The following is a 15,585-nucleotide window of genomic DNA, read 5'->3' as shown; positions in this document are numbered from 1 at the left end:
TTGTTTTGAATTGCTCTTCTGAGTTTTTGGAGAGTTTGGCAATACCTTTGAGAGTTTATTGTAGTGCCTCTTTCCAGGAAGTCCACCAAAATTACACCTTTTCTGTCCCAAAAAACAGTCGCCATCATCTTCCTTGCCGACATTGTTTGCATGCATTTCTTGGGTTTTTGGGGAGAACTTGTGTGCCCCCACTGCATTGATTGCAATTTCGTTTCACAGTTCACATGTTTCACCCATGTTTCGTCACCAGTAACGATGCGATCGAGTAAAGAGTCACCATCCTTATGGTAAGCGTCCAAAAAGTTCAACGCTGCAGCCATTCGCTGATTTTTGTGGTCCTCTGTCAAGATTTTTGGAATCCATCTTGCACAAAACTTGTGGTAACCAAGCTTTTCGCTGATGATTTCGTGCAACAAACTTCGCGAAATTTGTGGAAAACTCAAAGAAAGTTCCGTTATTGTGAAATTTCGATTTTCACGGACTTTAGCATCGACTTTTTCGAGAAGTTCGGCGGTCACTATGCTGGGTCTCCCACTTCGATCTTCGTCGTGAACATTGGTTCGGCCATTTTGAAATCTTATGACCCACTGACGCACTCCACCTTCAGTGATAATGTTGTCCCCATACACTTCACGAAGCTGCCGATAGATTTCTATCGGTTTACAGTTTTTTGCAGTCAGAAACCTTATTACTGAGCGCACCTCGCAGCTCGCGGGATTTTCAATTAACGCAGACATTTCAAACCGTCACAGTATCTGAACGGAGCACAGCACGAACCTCTCACTAGCACGGCTAGATGCAGACTGAGCTGCGCAACGCTCTGACCCCAAGATGGCCGCGCTAGCCCCGCTCCTAGCGGACACAGACGGAAACGTAATCTACTTCCTGGATGGCCCTCGTATATAGGCAAACTATATGTGGTATCGACTGTATGCCTGTGAAGATTCTGTGCACGTAAAAAATGTGCAATAATTCTTTTACTTATTATTATACCATTATGAAAATTTCTTTTTTACCATGTCGTTTGTGCTGATAACTCTCGTTCGTATGTCAGTGTTGACTTTACATGTGTCGACGTTATGCCTTGTCGATCATATGCAGTATCGATGTGGAATGTCGATCCCATAAATAAAAGCCTTAATGGGAGATACAATTTTATCCAGTAAGTACCACTACCGTTCTTTCAATTTGTTGATTAGACACTGTATTCCGAAGTTATAGATATAAGTGCATAGAGTTTACGTGCTTTTCAAGTACGCAGAGTAATTACGAGAATTCCTTTATAAAGACTCCTTAAAAGCATTCTTTCCAAAGCAGAAATCCTCTATCCCTTAATCAATGAATTTTCAACTCCTTTCGTAAGTAGGAACCCACGTCAGTTTTGTTAATATTACAGTTCATATTTGGATGAAAAAAGAGAGAGAGAGAGTGAGAATAAAGGAAAATCTGAAAGCTTTAAATTACATATTACGCCCATATAATATTTTATATTACGCCTAAAAGGATGTTTTTTTAACATTTTGTGTGGTACCTTTATTGATTAAATATAATGTTCTTCGCACTTAACCATAAAATTCAATTCAACAGCAATATCACAAAATATTTAAAAAGAGCATAATTTAAGAATTTCCGATACACAGTTTCGGGCGCTGGAGATACATTTTTTTTCGTACAGTGTTCCCATTGTACGCTTTTAAATCAATAAGTTTGTTAATAAAAAATTCGCTAAAGTTTTACAAAATTGGAAATAGCTAATAAAACAAATTCCAAATTCGGGATTCCAAGTGCTCATGTTCGGTTGGAGGACTACGTTAATCAAAATTGAATGGCTCTAGGTACCGTTGTTTTTGGAAAATGCGAAAAACATTCATGCAGAATCTTCATTATTTAGTTTCTTTAAATATAATGCATGGCAATATTTTGCAGCAACTCTTTGAAAAGGGAAACAACACAGAAAGTGAAACCACGCAAAATGCCATTTTGAGACTAATATCTTTTTGGGTCTAACGCCCCTTTGGGATAAAAAAAAATAAAATAAATGTCAAATTAGCACGTTAAAAATCAGAAATACCAACATTTAACCGATAAGAAAGTCAGAACTCCTTGCTACCTCGCTCGAAAAATGCAATTTTGAATACAATGATAATTTTGCTTCTTTATTAAATTATTCTTCCGACAGGGCTCGCATGAATGGATTATATTCTACTACACGAAATGTTTTCATACCAATAAATTGCTACAGTTAGAGTCGGAAAGCACAGTAAATCCTTTCTAAGATGATTAACACAGGTTCATAAGATTTTGGGCTTTTGCGAATTAAAGAAATAGCTCTCAACACCGATGTCCAAGTTCTCAGAAATACTGATCATCATAGGAAGATAATCACCAGAAGAAAGTTCACTGTTCACATTCTGAAGTGCATTATTCTATAAATGAAAATACATTAAGCCGATTCGATTGCGTGTATGCCGGTATCTATATTTATATATAGGAAAAATTATAATATAAAATAAATATAGTGTAAAATATATGTTACCGTTAAAGCGTTTAATTCAGTTAATTCCTCGAATAAATAAGTATTTGACGCGGAAAAAACTAGCCAAGCCGGTTTAGGTAATTATTTTAAAATAACTATATTAATTAGTATAGAATATAATATTCTATAAACTAACTAATGATTAATGCCGCCCAGACAGTGTAGTGGTTAGAGGGGAGCCAACTGCGATACCTGACGGCCTGGGTTCCATGGTGGTGGTGTATTGGGAATACGGCAAAGCACACTAGAGCTATGTGCCTAAGGAAAGGGATGCCTTCTTGGAGAACTTTCTAAGGGGAACTGGCTCGTAGGCGCGTTACACATGGGGAAAACCACGAAAACGCCCATTCGCGGGATTCGAACCTCAGACCGAACTACACCCAGTGTTCCGATATTTTACCGCTCAGCCTCTGGTGGGCCCTGGCCTGGGTTCGAATCCAGGGAAATATATAGTTCTAATTGTCCGTCCCTTCATGGGAGGAAAAGGTGGGCCACCTATTAGCTGCCTGCATAATAAAGTGACAACTACTTCTGGCCTAAGTAGTGGCCAAGTTGAAGTCGGCTGAGGGTCCAACATTCATATTTAAAAAAATCTGATGTTTACACCACATGACTTCCTTGTACGGAATATTAAATTATACGTATTTTTCCTTTCATTTCATTTAACTTATTAGATTGAATAAAACCTACTTCGCCGACAGCGCATAAACCACAATAGAATAAATGCATTCTTTAAAATTCACTTTGTTTACCATAGCGTCACTCTGGCGCTAGGTTTACTTAACAGTATTATATTTCGTTCATATTATAACTCAGAATGCACAAAATTTACATCATTTAAAGAATTATCTAATCGTTGCCACATGTTCTCTTAAATACTATAAGAAAGCTAGAAGCAAACAAAACGAAAAAGAAACAGTTTTTCACAGACGATTGAGTATTTCTCATTGAATTAATGCAGTTTTCACTTCGCGACAAGGCAAAAATACATAAAAACTCAAAATATCTGTATTAAAAATTACGAAGTAAATCTTAAACACTTATTTCCTCGAAAAAATTCCAGAAAGGATTAAGCATGATTTAATTCGCAATAATAAATGAAGGCGTTATTTTTGTGTTGCGAAGCTTAGTCTCTCCAGATTGGCAACAAATCTACAATTCTGCTGTTTCAAATGTAAAGAAATATGTCCGCCATGTTATTTAAAACTTATCCGCACTTAAAAAACTTTTAAATTGTTGATAATTGTACAAATATTGCTTCCAGAATTACGAAAGGCATAAAAACTTTAACCGGAAGATAAAAACAACATAATTCAATCATTTTTAAAGCAAAAAATGTACAATTTACAAACATATAAGAGTAAAGAAACTGAAATCACTGAGCCGGGTAACAGAGTGGATATATTTTAAAATATATTTATATACGTTTGGCGCCACCGATTGAAACCAAAATACGAGGTGCACATCTACATGTTATAGTAGTCTTATATACAAAATTTCAACGTTCTGAGGCTACTCGTTTTTGAGTTATGCGAGATACGTACGTACTTTCGTACGCACGTACGTACATACTTTCGTACGCACGTACGTACATACTTTCGTACGCACGTACGTACATACGTTCGTAGAGACGCTACGAAAAATTCTCTTCAGAATTCATTTTAAAGCAGTTTTTTTAGTTTTTTTCGAGGAAAGAGTCTTTTCTTCTGTCCTTACGTACAGATATCACGCAAAATCATCGTTAAATTGCATTCGAAAGCGGTCAAAGTGGATATTTTCGTTGAAATATGCTGCCTGAAGCTTTTCGCGATTACAATACTTCCTTTTTACTTCGTACAAGAAAGTAAAAAACTTAATAACAAAAAAAATTTGAAAGGTTTCAGGTATTAATTTTGTCCAAAGGGGCATTTTTTGTGTGTTACCTTTATTTATTAAATATCATGTTCTTTGCACTTCAACCATAAAATTCATTTCAATAGCAATGTCGCAAAATAATTTTAAAATGAACATATCTTTAGAAATTCCGATACACAGTTCCGCGCGATGGAGATAATTTTTTTTTTCATATAATGTTGCCATTTCTCGCTTTTAAATCGTTGAGTTTGTTAATCAAAAATTCGTTAAAGTTTTACACAATATGAAATAACTAATAAAAGAAATTTCATATTTGGGCTTCCAGATGCACATATTCGCAGGAGGATTACGTTATTCAAAATTCGATGGCTCTATGTACCGTTGTTTTATCACAATGCGAGAACTATACATACATTTATGCAGATTTTTCATTATTTAATTTCTTCAAATATAATGCAGGACTCTAACATTCGATGGCAACATTTTGAAAAGTGAATCGCCGTTTATAGTGATTCAACGCAAAATCGCGAAACGAGAAGAATAGTCCTCCAGGAACAAAGTCTCTTCGGACTTTAAAAAAAAAAAAAAAAAAAAAAAAAAAAAAGAGGGGAAAAAAGCTAATGATAAACCGTTAAAGTGAAAAAACAGTTGATACTATAAAATATCTTTCGTTTTATAAATTAACTGATGATAAATCGTTAGTATTGTTGCGTGCGTACGGGTTCGTTATGAAATGAATGCACAAGTCCGATGAAAAATGAACAAAAATTTATTATTATCACAACAAAAATGCTTGAATTTTCTCAAATTATCATGCAGTATTACAATATCTCACAGTAGTTTTCTTTTAACTACTCAAATGTCAATAGAACGTAATTCAAAACAGCTAAAGAACGCTAATCCGCGAATTCGCTACAATCAGTAGTTTTCAATAGTTTTCTAAACAACAACAAACTAAGCAACTACTACAAACTGAGATGTATTCCTCCTTTTATAAGATTTTAAAATCACGCGCTAGAATTTTCCAGTACTTTCTCGAAATCAAAAAGAGATATTTATTTATTTAATGCACGCGCTCTTGTATTTTCAATTTTCCGGCTTAGCTTTCTTTTAATATTCGTCACGCGTTGCACTGCGCGAGAAATAAAACCATTTAATTTATAATTGAACTAACATTAGCTTTTTAAATACCAAATTCGTAACACTATTTAGAAAATTATATTTCATATAACGCATAGATTAATAATAAATGAACGCAAAATATAATTTCATTGCTAGATTCGTTAAACCGTAATAAAAAATAACAGACTATACTACGCTAATATTTCTGTTTAAATTTTTACAGCTTGTCAAATTATTAAGCTATTTAGTCCTGCAAACAAGCAGCTTTCGCGTGCTGTCTTTACCGACAATTCGTCATTTATCAACAATTTAATGTGAACAAACTGTTAGCTTCCAGTTAGGGATGGATGAAATTTAGTGATTCCCAGTGAATTCTTGCCTTCCGGGTGACGTGGGTCGGTTTTCTAAAGGAAACGGGTGAAGCAAACCATGGAGGTAGGAAGGTCCTTTCTTACCTCCATGAAGCAAACGCGGGGGAGAACATACGACTTTCCCGCAGCCGAATTGGGAAAACCTGCTATCGAAATGACCTTGCTGAGCTGCAGCCAGCTCAACGTCTTACCCTTAAAACCTCCCTCAAGAGATCCCGCTATAAACCTGCCCGTTAAATTAGAATTTGGCAGGTTTCCGCAACTCCGATCGGCGACATTATTTGGCGAGATTTTAGAGTTCCTCTTTTTCCGTTCCTTATTTTCCGAGTGACATTCTTTCCGTTTCCCTTTTTTCCGGGTAATTAAATTTTCATTATTAAATGCTACTTCATCTTCTGACGAATCCGATAATATACGTTGATTTATTCTGCTATAAATTCGTCTTTTAGATATCTGAGATAATTTTTTTTAGTTCGCAAGTCAGTTCGTAACTGAAACTGAATTTGGAACAACGGCTATTAACGTTTAGCAGAATAGCTGAATTCTGGAAATTAGAAAACAAGCACGTGTACTTTCCACTTTGTGGGGTTGTTCAAGGATATAACTATTACGGAGCAATTAAAACCGTTGGGGGCATTCTGCGTCCTTTGTTGTGAAGGGATGTTTTCCTCATGGTTCCTACCTCCATGGTTTCCCTTGTAGGGTGATACAAAGAAGTGAAGGTCTGACACATAAATCTGCCACGTTAACAAAAGAGAAATCTTCTTGGGGCATCGGCTACAGAAAAGGTGCTTAGAGGTGTTACATTCTGAGCGGAGCTCGGTTTCTCAAAAGAAAAGAAAATTTGAGAAGCAGTTTTACGAAAAATGATAATGATTGAAACAAAGTTTTTAGATTTTCAATTTCAATTGTTATTTATAGTATAAAATAAAGTAATAAAACTGCTGAGTTTAAAGAACGCGTTTAATTAAAAAATTAAATCATTTTAATTTAGTCCAATAAAATTATTCTTCTGTTTATAAATTCAGATTAAAGCAAGTTAAACCTCATACAGACTAGTTTTTAACTGCGTCTGTAAACTAAAATTTCGTTTGTTTAAAAAAAATATTGTTACTTATTACTGCACAGCACTAAACATCATTCATTACTAATATAATAGTGTAATAGATCAAAAAGTATTTTTTCTTTTGCAGTTTCAAAGTATAGTTATTTCTATGCTAAGAACTATCGATGAATTTAATAGAATACTTTTATAACTTGATATTTCTGATTAGTTCCTCAGAGACAAGTAAGTGATTAGTAACTGATCGCCGTACAGAAGGGCTCAAATTCGACTGCCATATAATCATGCCCATCTGTTCATAGGATAAATGTTTTCGTGAAAGATTTCCTGAGCTAACCTGTAACGTAAAGAATATAATCTCATAATTAAATATAAACCGGGTAAAGAAAACAATGTAGCTGACGCACTTTCTCGTATAAAACTGGACGATGAAGGAAATGAACTCAAATGCGCTGTGTTGACTTCAAAAATTTTAGATTCTAGAGAAACAGTTCCTGCTGAATTGAAAGCTGATCCTGAATTTGGAAGTATCTATGCATATTTGAAAGAAATCGAAAGCTTTGAGCACACAGATATCGATGCGATAAGAAATAGAGCAGAAAACTATGAAATAATAGATAATTTATTATTTTATACGAAAACAACAAACGAAAATCTTGAGTACAAACCAGTCATCCCAGCCTCGCTTCGGTTAAGCATTTTGAAGGAATTACACGACGCGAAAACAGCGGGTCATTTAGGGTTCAGAAAGACTTTAAAAAGGGTACGCGAGGTGGTATATTTCCCGCAATTATACAAAATAGTAACTGCGTATGTCAGGTCCTGCAATCAATGTCAATTAATAAATGATATTAATTACAGCTCGGCCGGGTACTTAAATAGCATTCGCGCTACATTTCCGAATGAAATTTTAGGCATAGATCTTCTTGGTTCTTTCCCCCAGAGCGAGTTAAATAAAAACCGTTTTCTTTTAGTAATTGTAGATCATTTTTCAAAATGGACAGAAATTGTTCCACTTAAACGCGCATCAGCCAAAACAGTCGCAGATGCATTCTTACACAGATACATTTAAAATACGGTGCACCGATAAAAGTCATTAGCGATAACGGAAAACAATTCATTAGTCAAATATTTGAAAACATATGCAATGGACTTGGCATACGCCATATCAAAATGGTTCCGTATAGACCACAGGCAAACATAGCAGAAAGAGTGAATAAAAACATAGTAAAAATAATTCGCAGTTACGTGAGCACACATCACAAGCGCTGGGATGGCTACATAAATGAGTTAGCTTATGCTTTAAGAACGGCAAATCACGATACTACGGGAAAAACCCCAGCAGAATTATTTTTAAGACGGAAGTTAATTACGCCATTAGATAAATTATTCTTTATGCAACAAAGAGAGCAAGAATTTAAACAGAAAGATGTGCAAACACTTATTGACCAGGCGGTTAAAAGCTCGGATACAGCAAGATATAGACAAAAATTATACTATGATAGAAAACGCAGTGAAGCAGATTTTAAAGTTGGGGATAAAGTGTTGAAGCGGAAATTTTCTTTATCAAGTGCCCCAGACAATTTTACTGCAAAGTTAGCTCCAAAATTTGAAGGCCCCTATGTAATTCAGGAAATAAAGGGAGTCGTATTGTACCTTAAGAACAAGATCGGGGAAATCTGTAAAGCAAGTCCCGACCAGTTGAAAAAATAAAATATTATAATCAAAATGATTTTGAAATCCTTAAAAGTTTCTTGCAGGACTCAAGCGTAAAAGAAGTAGAAGGTCCAGAAGTAACCTCACCCGCTCCACGACCCAAGAAGCAGGGAACTGAAGAGAAACCTAGCCCTGCTACAAGTCATGCGACGGTACCGTAAAGAAGAAATGAAAACTTTTAGACTCCAGCATTTAAGAAATACAAGAAAGAAAAGTCGCCGCGTAAAGAAACCTTGGTAAAGAGGAAAACACCAGTTACAACGTATCGCAGTAGAAATTCTGCATCGAGGAAATTGCTTCCAGGGCCAGAGAGTCAGGTGCAAACAAGGCCGCCGTTCCCGAGAACGAAAAGACAGCAGGAGGAACGAAAAGACCACCATCAACAGAAGAAATTCAGGCACGATTCCAGACCGGAGGACGCCAAGACCAGCCGTCCAGGGGCAAAACGAAAAAGACAGCAGCAACCCGGCGACTACCACTACAAGAGGCCAGCATACAGAGGGCGAAAAAGAAAAAACAACATGGACGAAACTCGAAGGACACAAAGGAGACGACTGACGTCGATGAATTCCATATCGTGGGAGCAGTTCTGCCAGAAGAGGATGTCGGAGTTCCAATCATCGAATACTCAAAGATAAGTTAAAATCTTCTACAAAATTTTTTTGTTCCGAAATGTTATGCGTAAATAGAAAGTTCTATGTTTTGACGGAAGTCAATTTGTCTCGGTTGAGACTTAGTTTTGTTTTACTTTATTTAGCTAAGGCAAAAGTATTATTTTCTTTAAGTATAAAATCTAAGAACAAGCAGTTTCTGTTGGTCGAAAGACTAATTCTGTTATGTTAAAGCCAAAATTTGGCCGAAGATAAAAATAACTTCGTATTCTTGTATTAATAAGAAATTTAGTTTCAGTGCCGCCAGCTTGCGAAGAAAGCGTGAAGTAAAAATTTATTTTCTCTTATTCATTTTATGGTAAATTGTAAAAATCATATGTATTAGAATTTTGCAAATATACGTAAATACTTGAAAGTTATGTAAAAGTAGAATTTAGTCTAGAAGTATAAAATTTTAGATGCTAAAAGTAAATGCTCAAAAGAAATGAATTCAAATTTAAGTATTAAACTGTAGATAAAATCATGCTTTAGAGCGAAAGCCTGCATGTCTAAAGATGAATGAGGGGGAAGTTAGAATGAATGTGTTTTTTAGGGTGCTTTACCTACACTTGAATTTTAAGAATGTTAAAATAGCTAATCGAGTTTTAGAATGTCGAGTAAGGTGTGTCTATTTGGTCGTTGAATTCTAACAAATCATTGTGGTTAGGGGAAGTGTTGCAATACTAAAACACGAATATTCCCGTTTGACACCACACATGGTGGAGAGCCAGGGTAAAGTTAAATTCATGTTTGAATATTTGAATGAATGTGAATTAAGCAGTACCTAAGGAAAATAAATCGATCAAAAACAAAAACTTATTCAGTGTCAAGAAAGTGTTAATTATAATGTATTTAGAAAGATACTGATACTTATTCCTTCCAGATGCAGGAAGGAAAAGAACAGATTGTTTGCTGAAGTCCAGGAAAGGTTGCTGTAAGAAGAGAGGGTTAAATAAGTATTTACAGAAATTTATTCTTACTTCTGTGAGAAAACAGTTTTTTTATGTAAACGAGGCTCTTAAATTTTAGTTCAGAATTGTGGAAACTTTTCAACAGGTCGTTTCTAGGACCTGCTTCCAAGTTTACCAAATTCTGGCAGCGGCAAATGTAGGGTTTATATTTATTTTAACTAACGTTTATTTTAAGTTTAAACTATCTTTCCTGTCAAGCCTTACTTTCCCCTGGAATTGCCAATGCCAGAGTATGTAAATTTTAGTAGAACGCGCAAAGTATTCAAAATAGTCAGCGGAAGTATTCTGAGTTAAATAGAAGGGAAACGAGTTCGAAAGAGTGCTTTCTTGCTTCACGAGAGTGGAGGTGGCTAGTTAGAAGAACCACGCGTTTCGGCCTGTGTGCTTGCCTCGGCAGATTGTTAATCTTTCAACGTAATATTCAGAAGTTTTCTAAATTATCAGCGGTATTTTCGAACGCGGTGAGGTTAGTGTAAACGCAACGTATTAATTTTATTTAAAATGTATTTTCACGATTGGCAACAACAGTTTTTTTTTTCAGAACGATAATAATTTGAACTGTAGTTTTTTTGAGCAGTAATGTTGACGGTAATGTTTCTGAATAAAGCAAGTATTTAACAATTAATGTTTGACGGAATGTGTTTTTAATAAAGGAACTAATTAAATGCTAACATTTCAGAAGTGGGATAAACTAGAATTATTATCTAGATTTAACAACGTATTGCCTTAACGTACGCTAAGCCTAAACTGAATGTGGAAACTCGCCAAAACTGAAAGTAGAAAGGTACGTGAATTTATAAACTGTTTATGTTATGTCTAAGTATTAAACGGAAAGAACTTAAGTATAATTATTGTATTAGTATTTGAAAATTGAAGTCTAAGATGGCTTATTTGGCAAGAGGCAAAGAATGTGATTTAAAAGAACTTGCTTTGGAACTTGATGTAGATGTCCCTTCTGATATTAAAATTGTAGGCTTAAGAGATATGATTTTGAATAGAAAGAATTATAACGAAGACTTTACTAAACAAATGCTAGATAGAATTATAAATGATCGTTTAGACAGGGAAAAGTTAGAAATTTTAGAAAAAGATAAGCAAAGAGCATTCGAAATGGAAATTATAGAAAAAGATAAGCAAAGAGCATTTGAAATGGAAATTATAGAAAGAGATAAGCAAAGAACTTTTGAACTTGAAAAATTGAAAATAGAAGCGGAAATCAGAAGTAGTAATGTAAATGATTCTGTTTCTTCTAATGTTAGTAGAAGTAATATTTGTGATATGAGTAAATTAATGCATAAGTATGATTTGAATGAAGGTGATATAAGTTTTTATTTAGTTTTATTTGAAAGATAGGCACGACGTATTGGGTTAGAAGAACAAAACTGGGTTTCTCAGCTGTTGGGTCTATTGCCTTATGAAATAACTCAATTAATTGCCCGTGAATCAGAAGAGAAAGCTAACGACTATAAGCACGTTAAACAACTGCTACTGAGAAAATTTAAGTTAAGCCCTGAACAGTTTCGGCAAAAGTTCGTTGATCATATTAAAACGTTGCGTAATACGTGGAAGGACTTCACGTTTGAATTAAAAAATTATTTTGAAGAGTGGCTTGCTGGATTAAATGTAACAGATTTTGACTCTTTAAAACAACTTATTATTACTGATCAATTAAAGAAGAGGGTCCCCGCTGCTATCCGAGACCATTTCATTGATGATTGGTCTAAATTCATTAATCCTGAAGAGTTGGCTGAAAAACTAGATGAATATGAAAATATTCGGGCAGGGATAAAAGTACTTCAAGTAGAAAATAAAACTTTTAGGCATAATTTTAAGCCCAAATCTGGTTCTAAATTTTATGAAGGATCCTATAATCAGTATTCAAGACAAAGAAATGTTAAAGATTCCATGCAGACAGATGGTAATTTCAAAGTGGATTTTAAAAACAGTTTTGATAATAAATACAATCTGAGAGATAAATTTTATAAAACAGACGAAAGGAAAAGGGAATATAATTTGGCATCCGCAATGAAAAGGGTGAGCCGAAATGCTTCAATTGTAAGATTATGGACATATAGCGACGGATTGTCCTCAGCCTAAAAAAGAAATTATTTGCAGGAAATGTAATGAAAAGGGTCATACTTTAAAAAAGTGTACGTCTAAGAATCCAGACTTGACAAATGTTAAAAATTATTTATCCGTGGACCAGAATTCAGGTGTTTCACCAGCTGTATATTTAAAGTATGCTCGCATCAATAATGGAGAAGAAATTACTGCAATCATAGATACGGGTTCTAGTTCGTGTTTATTGAAACAGTCTGCGGCTAAGAGACTGAATCTTATTGTAAAACCTGATGTGGAGGAATTGTTTGGCTTTGGGAACCAGAATAAACCAGCCGCTAGAACATTGGGAAAAGTAACTGTTAACTTAGAGATTGATAATGTGGAAGGAAAGGACATTACAGTTCTAATTGTAAGAGATGAAACGCAACCATGCGACTTATTAGTTGGTCGAACATGGATTGATTTACCGCATATTGCATACGCCAAGATAGGTAATACCTTGCACATACGCTATGCTAATGACTGCCCATTTTCACAGTTGCAAAATGATAGCAACACTCCGCGAATTAAACTGAAGGCTTCCCAAGAAACTCAAATCGTAATACGGTTAATTTCGTGAAAGTTAAAAGTGATGAAATAAATAACGGTTATGTTTTAATAAGTGGATCGGAAGATGAGTTGGGCTCATTATTGGAAGTAATACAGGGAGAAACAGTGATACCAGTCACTAACTACAGCGATCGAAAACTAATTTTGAAAGAGAATCAATGTATCGGTAGAGCGGAAGTAGCAGAATTAGTTGAACCAAGTTCAGATCAGAAAACTAAAAGTTCAAGTCAAAAGGAAATACTGATAATAAATGAAATTAAGAAGTTTAGGAGACCGATTACTTTAGAAGAAATTAAAGTTAATAACAATATTACGCCAGAAAGAAAACAGGAAGTTTTACATTTGATAAATGAGTATCGAGATTGTTTTGCATTAAATATGGAGGAATTAGGGTGTACAAACTTAACAAAAATGGATATTAAAGAAATTGAAGGGAGTAAGCCTATTTGCATGAAGTCGTATAAAACCAATGCCGAAGAGCGTGCTTCTATAAAGAAGATAATAAATGAATGGAAGAAATATGGATATGTTACTGAAACAAGATCTCCGTATGCTAGTCCAGTTTTACTCGTAAAGAAAAAAAAAAACAGGTGAATTACGATTAGTGATAGATTATAGAAAGTTGAATTCGCAAACTGTTAAAGATAAATTTCCACTCCCTAGGATAGATGATCTTCTTGAATGTCTTAGTGAGTGTAAAGTTTTCACTACATTGGACTTAGCTCATGGATATTTGCAGATTCTTTTAACTGAAAAAGCGAAACTGAAAACAGCTTTCATCACTCCAGATGATACTGGTCAATTTGAACGTATGATCTTTGGGTTGGCTAATGCACCTGCAGAATTTCAGAGACTTATGAATCAAGTTTTAGGTCCATTGCTTAATAAAGAAGTATTGTGCTATTTGGACGACATATTAATTCCAGCTAAATCTTGAGAAGAAATGATGGAAAAACTTAGGAAAGTATTTGATAGATTGAGAGAAGCAATGCTGACATTGAAACTGACAAAATGCGAATTTGGAAAAGATGAAGTTGAGTATTTGGGATTTCTAATAAAATCAAATGGTATGCAACCTGGACCAAGAAAAGTACTTGCCATATTAAACTTTCCTAAACCAACCAATGAACATGAAGTTAAACAATTTTTAGGTCTTACAAGTTTTTTTAGAAGGTTTGTACCGAAATACGCAGAGAAAGCTGAGCCGCTAACGAGACTGACGAGGAAGGATGAAACATTTCGTTGGAACGAAGATCAGCAAGAAGCATTCAGTACTTTAAAGGATCATTTAACTAATGAACCAATACTAGCATTATATAATCCCGAAGCAGAGACTGAAGTGCACACAGACGCGAGCAACAAAGGGCTGGCAGGAATGCTGTTGCAAAATGGTGAAGATAGAAAGTGGCATTTAGTTGTGTAAGTAAAGGGACAACAGAAACAGAAAAGAATTATCATTCAAGCAAATTAGAATTAATGGCTATAGTTTGGACTTTGACACGACTTCGACAATTTTTAATTGGAATCCGATTTACGGTAATTACAGACTGCCAAGCTTTAGTTTATTTAAACGCGAAGAAAACTTCAAATCCTCAGATAGCAAGGTGGAGTAATCTGATCCAGGAATACAATCTTGAAATAAAGCACAGGCAAGGCAAAGGAATGAGTCACATAGATGCATTGAGCCGATCGCCAGTTGATCAGCCAGAAGAAACTTTAGACTCTATAATTGAAAACAACTTGGAAGTTTGTTTAACGCTAACGATAGATGAACAAATTCTTATGATTCAGCATTCAGATCCAGAATTACGCAAATTAATAGACATTTTAAAGAAAAAGATAAATGATAGAACGAATTCAGAGAAATATGTAACTGAAAATTACGTCTTGAAGAATAATCGATTGTTTCGTAAAGTGAAAGATCAGGAAAAGGAGAAATTGTTATATGTCATACCTAAATCGATGAGAAAAGGTATTGTAGTAAAATTTCACGATCTTTTGGGACATTTTTCAGCAGACAGAACTGTTGCCAAAATCAAGGAATCATACTGGTTTAAAGGAATAAAACGATATATTATGCGTCACATTTCGATGTGTTTCGAATGCCTAGTAAATAAAATGCCTAGTGGTAAGAAACAAGGAGTACTGCATCCAATTAGACCTGGTAGAAGACCTTTTGCAATTATACATATAAATCATTTAGGACCATTCGTAAAACGTTCAAGAGAAAATACAGAATTATTTGTAATAATTGATAATTTTACGAGATTTACACGCTTATATCCTATGAAAAGTACTGCAACCAAGTATGTTTTAGTTGCATTGAAGAGTTTTGTAGATGATTTTGGGTTACCAGAAAAAATTATCAGTGATAGAGGAACATGTTTCACAGCGAAGGAATTTCGAGAATACTGTCAAAATAATGGAATCAGTCATACACTCAATTCAACTCAACATCCAAGTGTTAATGGAATGGTGGAAAGAGCAAATCGAACACTTTTGGCTACGATTAAAACGAGTATGGAAAATCCGATTTAGAGAGACTGGGACAAAAAGATTAAGAAATGCGAAAGAAATTTAAACAATATGATAAATAAGACTACAAATAAAACTCCTTTCGAAATGCTTCACG

This window comes from Stegodyphus dumicola, chromosome 10 (assembly GCF_044657685.1).
Source record: "Stegodyphus dumicola isolate Sdum_Otavi_A_Nest chromosome 10, ASM4465768v1".
NCBI lineage: Eukaryota > Metazoa > Arthropoda > Arachnida > Araneae > Eresidae > Stegodyphus > Stegodyphus dumicola.
The sequence above is the reverse complement of the archived record's forward strand: the minus strand, read 5'-3'. Positions refer to the sequence as shown.